General features: G+C 50.0%; 1 long non-coding RNA gene across 1 annotated transcript; it reads left to right on the top strand.

The window, feature by feature from the left end:
* Positions 1 to 419: 419 nt before the first annotated feature.
* On the top strand, positions 420 to 9,422 carry LOC112655529 (uncharacterized). The gene is made up of 3 exons (XR_003133744.3): positions 420 to 1,557; positions 2,005 to 2,101; positions 9,111 to 9,422. It is a non-coding gene; the product is annotated as an uncharacterized LOC112655529 (long non-coding RNA).
* The last annotated feature ends 986 nt before the right edge of the window (positions 9,423 to 10,408 follow it).

Genomic DNA, 10,408 nt, shown 5'->3' with positions numbered 1-10,408 from the left:
GCAAAACCGCCCGGCCACCTTCTAGGTGCCCGGCTGCGCTGGGACCTCCTTGAGGTCCCTCCGCGTGCCGCACAAACTGCTTCCGCCTGCCCCGCCCGCTGCAGGGTGCAGCAGGGTGCAGGGGTGGGGTGGGGGATAGGAGGTTAGGAGGTTGCGGCCGCCCTGCGGGATCCAGTGCTCCTCCCGCCCAGAAGTCGGCCTAAGTAAGCTCCGTCCTCCAGCTCCCCACCTTTTCCACTGTGGTCTGCAAGGTCGCCTTTGGCTGGGGGAAGGGCACGGGATGGGGCCCCTGGGGGAGCCCCCCCGGAGCTGCTCCGGTGACCTGCTGTAACCCCTGGGTGCCAGAAGCCCCTGGGGAAACTTTGGGGCGGCTTTATTCCAGTGGGAGACGGTGGGGAATGCGGAAAGCACTCTCTGAGACTCTCTCCCTTGGGTTAAAAGCCACCAAGGGTCTGGGTCAAGTTTGAATGAGAGGGGGGAAAGGTGTGAGGCCAGATTGCTAGTTTGATCCTGGGGGGAAGGCTTTGGAAGCCTGATTCCAGCTGACCTTCAACGTCCCTGGATGAGCTCTGGCCCTCTGGGAGATTATCTCCTTTATGATTAACTAAAGGCACATAGCTAGAAAGCAGCCCAGTCCACAGCAGCTAGGGTGATTTCCACCAAGACACAGTCACCGTGAGCTTGTTGTGACCCCAGCCAGGTATCTTCCTTGCACTAGGCTTCTAGCTCTTTCCTCTTCAACATATAATACAGGATAGGATGGAACCTTTGATACTGCAGTAGTTATCTTCATATTCATCTGCTGGCACGGGAGATTAGGTCCTAGGTTAAGCACTGGCTCTAGCTGTGTGAACTTGGGCAATGTGGCTTTCTTCTCTGGGCCCCAGAATCCTCTTCCTGAGAATAAGTGGTCTGGGCCAAAATCAAATTGATCTGTGAGTGACGGGTTGACCTTGGTCCAATTCCCAGGCTTCGCCCCTCTCAAGCTCTTCCTACAAGAGGCAGGGGCTGTACTTCTATTTAATGTGTGAGGAACCTACCCTGAGGGATGCTGTTGCTGACATTCTTGGTGTGGGGGCAGGGCTGGTGGCTGGGAGGAATTCACAATTAGGAAAGTGCATTCCAGATCCCGAAAGCCTTAGGGAACCAGCTGGCTCCAGCTGCCTCCACCTCCACCCCTTGTGGGATGTGGTTATTTCCTCCCCTATTCCCCACCTTGGAGGGAACTGTAGGAGAGGCACAGACTGGTGACTTCACCACCTAGCACCAGTCTGATTAGTGTGACTTCTTCCTAAAGAGACAAGGGGGATGCCAAGGGAGGGCCTTCAAATGCCCATGTTGAGGGATGCCCCATACAGCTGGGATCCCCTATGGACTAATTCCTTACCTGTGGGGAAGGCTTTATTCAAAGCACATGCACCTATGGGCTCTCACTGATCCGCATTTCAGGGATGGAGACAGTGAGGTTCAGAGAAATAAAAGGAAATGCGTCAGGCTAGCCGGTAAACAACGGAAGAAGTCTTTCCCTGTCCTGTCCGTGGGCCGATCCTTGGAAAGGTTAGCTGATAAATTTTAACGGGTAACGTCAGCCTCCACTGGGAAAGGACGGGGAGGCTGGGCAACTGCCCTTTAGCCCAGCAAGAGGCGTGTCCATGAGAGCCACAGCCTAACTCGGAGCCTAAATGCAGGAGACCAGGGGATGAGTGCCCTTCCTGCCACCTGATAGTGGCCTTCCTATCAGCCCAGTAGGCCCTGCCAGGGACCCCTGGTTGGGGCAGAGGCTTCTGTGTAAAACAATAGCAGGAGTTTCCATGGGTTACCTGAGAGGTCACAAGGCGAGTACTTATCCAGTACTTAGCTCCGGCAAGGCTCAGGTTTGCTTTCCTTATTGATTTCCATTCCAAAGAGAATAGGATATCCTCAGGCCCTATGGGGAGGAGCTGAGGGAAGGAGCTGTGGAACACCGTCTGTATGCTTAACACTGGGCATGCACTTTCTTATTAGTTCTAGGCACTGGGCAATGGGTATGATTATTCCCATTTTACAGAGGAGAAAACCAAGGCTATGACATGTGCGAGGTCATGCTGCTGCTAAGAAGCAGGTAAGGAGGCACACCAAGGTCTGGCTGCCCCCATGCCTGTGCTCTTTCCTGGGGGCCTCAGATTTCCTGCTCTACTGCCCTGGGGGTTCTTGAATGCTTTTGAGCTTTTGGCCCAGCCTCCTGTGACAGGCTTCTTATGGGACTGGTGCTTATTCAACCCTGGTCCGCTGGCTGTTTCTTCACCCTGCCCCAACTTTGGGTCTTATTCTCTTCTTAGAGGGGCCATCCACGCTTCCAGCCTTGGCCTCCCACAGCTGTCCTGGTTGTGTTCACGGCAGTTCTAGTTTTATTACTGATCTAGTGAGTTCTGAGAAACCCCTTAGGAGTCACCCAGAAGGCACACTCCCTTTCACACAGCAACACCCACACAGATTCGTCCTGTAGACAACCGTGCACACACCCATGGAGACTCATGCATAGCAGGCTAACACCCCCCCACACACATACACAGACACACAGATACATATATGGACACCCCCCCAAAGGTACACTCATTTAACAACACATACAGATATACATACAAACAGACATGCACACTCACACGGACACACATGCCTGCAAATACACAGAGATATGCTTACACAAAGGCACTCGGTGGCTTTCCGTGGAGAAACCAACCTCTCCAGACTCTCTGAGGCTCCCCTGTCTGCCCAGTTTGCTGGAGCCAAGCCCATTCCCACCCTACCCCGCAACAATGCCTTGGGGAAGGGATAGATTTATTGAAGGTCTCTGTCTCCTCTATGAGGTCACTGGTTCTCTCAAGATGGGGCTGGTATCTGCTGGGTTTATTGCTAGATCCCCAGACCTAAAACTGTAACTTAACGCATGGCAGGGGTACATAAAGCATTTACTGCATGAATGAAGGAAGGAATGAATAAGTGAGTAGAGGAATGAAATATATCCTTTGGAAGCAGGGCCCACACCTGGTCCCTCCAGGATATGCTTATCCAGACCCCCCGAAGCCCCTGCTCCGATTCCACTTGGCATTGACTACAGAGAGCCCCTGAAGGCCTGAGGAACTGAGGCCTGGGGAGGGTGTACATCTTGCCTCAGGATTTGCCTTTGTAGGGAACTATTCCAGACTGCTATCATCTGAGTGTTTGTATCACCCCAAAATTCACATTGAAAACTCACACCCAAGGTTGTAGTATTAGGAGGTAGAACCTTTGGGAGGGGTCACAAAGACAGAGTCCTCATGAATGCCATTAGTGCTGCTATAGAAGACTCTTCCCCTTCCACCATGTGAGGATACAATGACACATCTGCCACCCAGAAGAGGTCCCTTGCCTGCCCGTGCTGGCGCTCTGATCTCCAACTTCCAACCTCCAAAACTATGAGAAATAAATGTGTGTGGTTTATAAGGTACCCAGTCTGTTGTTTTTATAGCAGCCCAAGCTGGCTAAAGGCCATCTGTGCCCAAACCCTCCCAGCCCTCAACCCTTCTCTCTGAAAAAAACCGCTGGGTGATTGTTTCTGAGAGGCTCTGACGCCCCCTGGCTTCTGGGCCTTTGCTGCTGCTGAGCCCCTGCCTTGAGTAACAACCTGCCACCGCCAACTTTAGGACAAGCCTCTCCACCTTGAGAGGCTTAGAGCAGGCCTGCCCGCCCATAGTTCCCTGCCAGGCAGGACCTTCCTGAAACATGGATGAGACAGGGTCACTGCCTTATTGATTGATTGATTGATTTGATTTGATTGATTGATTCATGAGAGACACAAGGAGAGAGGCAGAGACACAGGCAGAGAGAGAAGCAGGCTTCATGCAGGAAGCCCAATGTGAGACTCCATCATGAGACTCCAGGATCACACCCTGGGCCAAAGGCAGGCGCTTAACCACTGAGCCACCCAGGTGTCCTGCACTGCCCTATTTAAAGGGTTCCCTTGGGGGTGCCTGGGTATCTCAATCAGTTAAGCATCTGCTTTCAGCTCAGATCATGATCCCATAGTCCTGGAATCAAGCCCCACGTTGGGCTCCTTGCTTTGCAGGGCATCTGCTTCTCCTTTTCCCTCTGCCCCTCCCCCTCCTTGTGCTCTCTCTTGCTCACTTACACTCTCTCAAATAAACAAAATTTTAAGTATAAAGAAAGAAAGAAAGGCTTCCCATGATCTTGGAGTCCAGAATCCTTAACCTGACAGTGAGATCTGCCTACGAACACCAGCCTGCCCCCCTACTCCCCACCCCCACCCCAGGGCTCTACCCACACTGTCCACCTACCCAGGTCTAGATTAATCTTGATGATCTTGCCTTGTGTCCTTCTCACACTCACATGCTCTTCCTCCCTCTGCCTGGAATCTTTTCCTGTCTTCCTTTAAAACTTGGCCCACTGGTCCCTTCTCCAGGAAGCTTCTCCTTGACCTCTCCCTTCTGGGTAAGGTGCCCCCACACAATGATTTACAGTTAGTATCCAGTGAACAATTGACTAGGGCTAATTATCCCTCCCCTTCACTTCTTCCACGTGGAGATAATAGTACCTAGCTCATGGGTTGTTTTGACTGAGATACTGTCTGGAACAGTGAATTCTGCTTCCCCGCTCCTCCTGAGGAGGAGCCTAGGGGCTTCTGAGGATGGGGTCCTGGGGGTCATCTAGAGACAGAGCCAATTCCCCTCTGGCCTGGGCAGCCTCCAGGGTTCAGTGCACCAGAGCTAGGTGACCCCTCCTGTCCTGGAAGCCAGCACAGGTAGATGAGAACTTGCCTTCCGGGGTGACAGTTTGGCCAGTCCCTGACCCTGGGAAATCTGGCCTAGACTTGGGGGCCGGTGTGTTGGGGTGTCTGTGGCTGAGGGCAGAGCCCCCATAGGCGACTGTGCTTCTGCAGAGAAATCCTGAAGGGCATGAACCCCAATGCACATGCCCCTCAATGGGGCCTCCTCTCTCTCCAATGGACCCCAGGCCCAGGGAAGAGGTGTTTCTTTTATTTTTTTTTTATTTTTTATTATTTTTTTCTTTTTTTTTTTCTTTTTTTAATAATAAATTTATTTTTTATTGGTGTTCAATTTGCCAACATACAGAATAACACCCAGTCCTCATCCCGTCAAGTGCCCATCGGAAGAGGTGCTTCTTGCTGGAGGGTGGTTTCCTGGTGACCTGACTGGATCAGTGTAGCCTGTGAGCTGCCTGGGCCATGTAGCAATGGGTACCTCTTACCACTAGATGGGGACCTGGAGTTGTCCAGACCTGGAGTCTAGGACTCTGGCTCCTGCTGCCCAGAGGCACTGCCCCTCCTGCCTCAGGCCTGCTTCAGATCAAGGGTTCCCATCTTGCCTTGTTAGACCCAAGCCCACTTCCTGTGCCTCCGTTCCAATTTCTGGCTAGGCCCTGCTGCCAGGCAACAACACTGAAGGAAGAGACGGACCATAGACTTTGTGCAGCCAGAGACCTGAGTTCTAATTCCAGTTGCACCACACAAAAACAGACACATAGTTCAATGGAACAGAATAGAGAACCCAGAAATGGGCCCTCAACTCTAAGGTCAACTAATATTTGACAAAGCAGGACAGACTATCCACTGGAAAAAGGACAGTCTCTTCAATAAATGGTGCTGGGAAAATTGGACAGCCACGTGCAGAAGAATGAAACTAGACCATTCTCTTACACCAGACACAAAGATAAACTCAAAATGGATGAAATATCTAAATGTGAGACAAGAATCCATCAAAATCCTAGAGAACACAGGCAACACCCTTTTTGAACTTGGCCACAGGAATTTCTTGCAAGATACATCTATGAAGGCAAGGGAAACAAAAGCAAAAATGAACTATTGGGACTTCATCAAGATAAAAAACTTCTGCACAGCAAAAGAAACAGTCAACAAAACTAAAAGACAACCTACAGAATGGGAGAAGATGGGCAGCCCAGGTGGCTCAGCGGTTTAGCGCCACCTTCCGCCCAGGGTGTGATCCTGCAGACCCGGGATCGAGTCCCATGTCAGGCTCCCTGCATGGAGCCTGCTTCTCCCTCTGCCTGTGTCTTTGCCTCTCTCTCTGTCTCTCATGAATAAATAAATAAAATCTTAAAAAAAAAAAAAAGAATGGGAGAAGATATTTGCAAATGACCTATCAGATAAAGGGCTAGTATTCAAGATCTATAAAGAACTTACTAAACTCAACACCCAAGAAACAAACAATCCAATCATGAAATGGGCAGAAGACATGAACAGAAATTTCACCAAAGAAGACCTACACATGGCCAACAAGAACATGAGAAAATGCTCCGCATCACTTGCCATCAGGGAAATACAAATCAAAACCACAATGAGATACCACCTCACACCAGGGAGAATGGTGAAAATTAACAAGACAGGAAACGACAAATGTTGGAGAGGATGTGGAGAAAGGGGAACCCTCCTGCACTGTTGGTGGGAATGTGAACGATACAGCCACTCTGGAAAACTGTGTGGAGGTTCCTCAAAGAGTTAAATATAGAGCTGCCCTACGACCCAGCAATTGCACTGTTGGGGATTTACCCCAAAGATACAGGTGCAGTGAAAAGCTGAGATACCTGCACCCCAATGTTTATAGCAGCAATATCCACAATAGCCAAACTGTGGAAGGAGCCTCGGTGTCCATCGAAAGATGAATGGATAAAGAAGATGTGGTCTATGTATACAATGGAATATTACTCAGCCATTAGAAATGACAAATACCATTTGCTTCTACGTGGATGGAACCGGAGGGTATTACGCTGAGTGAAGTAAGTCAGTCAGAGAAGGACAATCATCATATGGTTTCACTCATACGGGGAATATAAAATATAGTGAAAGGGATTATAGGGGAAAGGAAAGCAAATGAGTGGGAAAAATTAGAGAGGTTGACAAAACATGAGAGACACCTAACTCTGGGAAATGAACAAGGGGTAGTGGAAGGGGAGGTGGGCAGGGTGTTGGGGTGATTGGGTGATGGGCACTAAGGGGGGTACTTGATGGGATGAGTACTGGGTGTTATACTATATGTTGGCAAATCGAACTCCAATAAAAAATATATATTAAAAATAATAATAATTCCAGCTTCGCCTTTAGCTCGGTGGCTTTGATCCCCTTGAGCCTCAAGTATCTTCATCTCTAAAAATAAGACTTGTGTATACTTATTCTGTAAAAGGCAAAACGAAATATGACTCCCTAATTGCCATCCAGAGAGGGTGGGAAATGGTCTCACTCATGCTCACATAAAACAAGCTGACTCAGGGAGAGGAACTGACCAGAAGGTGGTCCTCATTTGTCTCATCTAACATTCCCCTGGAGCCCCTTGCTCTCAGGGCTCTGTGAGGTCCCAAGGAAGCATGGCCTGACCCCCTCCTTCATGTTGCCCACAGGCAGGCATAGGATAGAACACGGCAGGGGGGCGCCTGGCTGGCTCAGTGGTGGAACAAATGACTCTTGAGCTCAGTGTCGTAAGTTCGAGCCCCACATGAGATTACTTAAAAATGTTTAAAAAAATTTTTTTAAAGAACATGGTAGATCCACAGGGAGGTGAGAATAAATGGCTTTGGGCTGTTTATCCTCTAAGATAGGGCAACCCCACATTCCTTCTGCCTGGAATGTCCTCTGCTCCTTCTCCCATGTCCTCTGAACGTTTGATTGTTTTCTAAGGCTCAGGCCAAAAGTCCTTTACTTCATCATGCCTTATCTGACTGCTCCTCCCTTCAATCCTAGGCTCCCACAGTCCTGGTATGTCCCTCTGCTGACAACAACTCTTCAGGCCAGAGAGTTGGGGCCAGGTTTGGGCTTCTGGCACATAGGAGATGCTTAATGCACATGAGAACGTTGTCAAAAGATGAGGAAGATTTCATGGGGAGGTGACCTGAAAAGATGGGAGGACACTTCAAAGGCCCAGGGGTTGTATAGGGAAAGGGACACCATCCCCAGCTCAGGACAAGATGTGAACTTGCTCAGGCAAAGCAGCCCTGAGAGGAAGACAGGTTCAGGAGAGTGGAGGCAGCTGGAAGACCTGGGGAGGAGAGGGACTGGTTCCTTATGGGGCCTCCTTGGAGCCCCAAACCAAAACTCCTAGCTTATCTGGCCACAATGCTGGGTCAAGGGCCTTGACCTTTCTCTGGGGGTCATGACACCATCCCCATGCCCTCCTCACCCTACCATGCCCCATCCCCTCCCCAGCCACCAGCTAGGGGGAAATCAGTAGAGCCAAAACCTGTGATAAGGCTGGAAGACCAGGTGGCTCCCTATATGCCCTGCTGGGGGCAGTTTTCAATTCTTTCATCAGCTTGGTTTACCCGGGGGTAGTGTGGGAAGAGCTTGGACTGTGTGGTCAGATGGACTTGACTCTTGCCTGGCTCTGCCACCCCTCAGCTCGGTCACTGTGGGCAAGTGGCTCCCTCTCTGAACAGAGCATTTCCTCAGCTGTGAACCAGTAATGAGAGCACCCACCTCTCCCCACCATGTTGTCCTAACATTTAAGGAGCCAATGCATCTTATCACAATGGTTATACCCTTTATCCTCCCCAAGGGCCCAGGAATAGACTATATTTGATTCCTCTGTGCTCTCTGTAACACCCCGCACCCACCGCAGTGGTCCCTGGTACCCCCTGCCATGCTCTGCGCGGTGGTGGTTTGCCCTGCGCCACCCCCACCTCACCTTTCCTTACATGGAGGCTGGGCCTGCTCCTGGCTGAGCCTGAACCTCAGGCTGGCTCGTGGCATCTGTGTAGCTTGTCCTCAGGATCCCTCCCATGGCCCTACATACTGACCTCCTAAACATTTTTCTGGGCAATGCCTGTTTTCCAAACCTTCCCCACTCTCCCACCTCACCCCTCCAGGACCTCCCTGCCTTGAGGGCCATGCTGGGTGAGGGCCCATTCAACTCACTGTGTCCCCTCCCCCAGAGGCCCACTGGCAGCTTCTCCTAGCATCTGGGGGTCTGACTCTGGCCTGGGCCCCAAGGCTTCACTTCAGAGGCTCAGAAGTCCGCTCCCCCATCACACAAAGGCACTCCTTCCTCTGCCTCCATTAAGTCCTGGGCCAGGGCTGAGGGAGGATTTCCCTTCTCTCCCATTTACAGGCAGGAAAACTAAGGTCTTGCGAGCCCAGTGCAGGTTCCATGAGGGAAGAAAGTGACGGACAAGCCCAGGGAAGCAGAACTTGGAGCTTGAGACTGTTCATTCTAAATCACCTGGTTTACCTCCGCAGCATGCCTCTGTCTTTCCCGGGAGGAGGGATTTGCGTGAGCATCTCCACCTGTTCACACACCAGAACTAGTGGGCCTGGGTCTCACCACTGGGGGAGCCAGAGGTCTCTTTCCCTTGTTGAAAAAGGCAGGGGACACGAAGGGTAACAATTCTTGCTCTTATACGGCTTCAACAAATACATATCAAGCAACTTGTACACTGTTGTGTGCCTGGCTTCATCCTTGCTCTCTCAGAGGCACTGGTCTCCTCAGGTTTTTTCATTCCTTTAAAAAATTGGTATATAATTTGCATACCACTAAATCCACCCTTTAAAGTGTAACAATTCAGTGGGTTTTAGTATACTCATAAGGTTGTACAATAATCACCACTATCTAATTCCAGAACATTTTCTACATCCCCCAAACCAAACGCTGACCCATTAGCAGTCACTGCCCCTGCCCCTGCCCTCGGCCCTTGGCATCCAATAATCTACTTTTTGTCTGCAGATTTGCCTAGGCAGGACATTTCACCCATATGAATGGAATCTCACAATTTGTGGTTTTTTTTGTGGCTGGCTTCTTTTACATAACATAGTATTTTCAAGGCTCATCCATGCTGTAACAGGGATCAGTGAGTGCTTTTATCTCTTTGTGAGGTTGAATAATACTCCACTATATGGATATACTGCCATTTGTTTCTCCATCTGCTGATGGACATTTGGTTTCTTTTCACTTTTTGGCTCTTGTGAATAATGCTGCTGTGTGGACCTGTGTTCTCGTTTCTCTTGAGTTGATATTTAGGAGTGGAATTGCTGGGTCAAATGGTAACTCACTTTTTGAGAAAGCACCAAACTGCTTGCCAAAGGGGCTGTCGTACCATTTTTATTCCCACCAGCAATACTTTGCCATTTTTTGAATACACCAGGCATGCTCCTCCTTGCTCCCCAACTTCTTGCTTGGAAAGGCTATCCTTTACAAAATTGTAACCCATCTTCACCCTCCCTGGTCCTTTCTTCCCGTCCCCTGATTGTTATTTCCATGACTGATGTCTGACACACTATACATTTTTTACTTTAGCTATTGTCTCCCTGCATTAGAATGTGAGCTTTGTTTTGTTCCTAGCACAGGGCCCAGCACATGGCACCTGCTCAACAAATGATTGTTGGTTAACACACAAAAGAAAATGTGGATGG

This window comes from Canis lupus, chromosome 9 (genome assembly GCF_003254725.2).
Source record: "Canis lupus dingo isolate Sandy chromosome 9, ASM325472v2, whole genome shotgun sequence".
NCBI lineage: Eukaryota > Metazoa > Chordata > Mammalia > Carnivora > Canidae > Canis > Canis lupus.
This window is presented reverse-complemented; position numbering and strand designations above follow the sequence as displayed.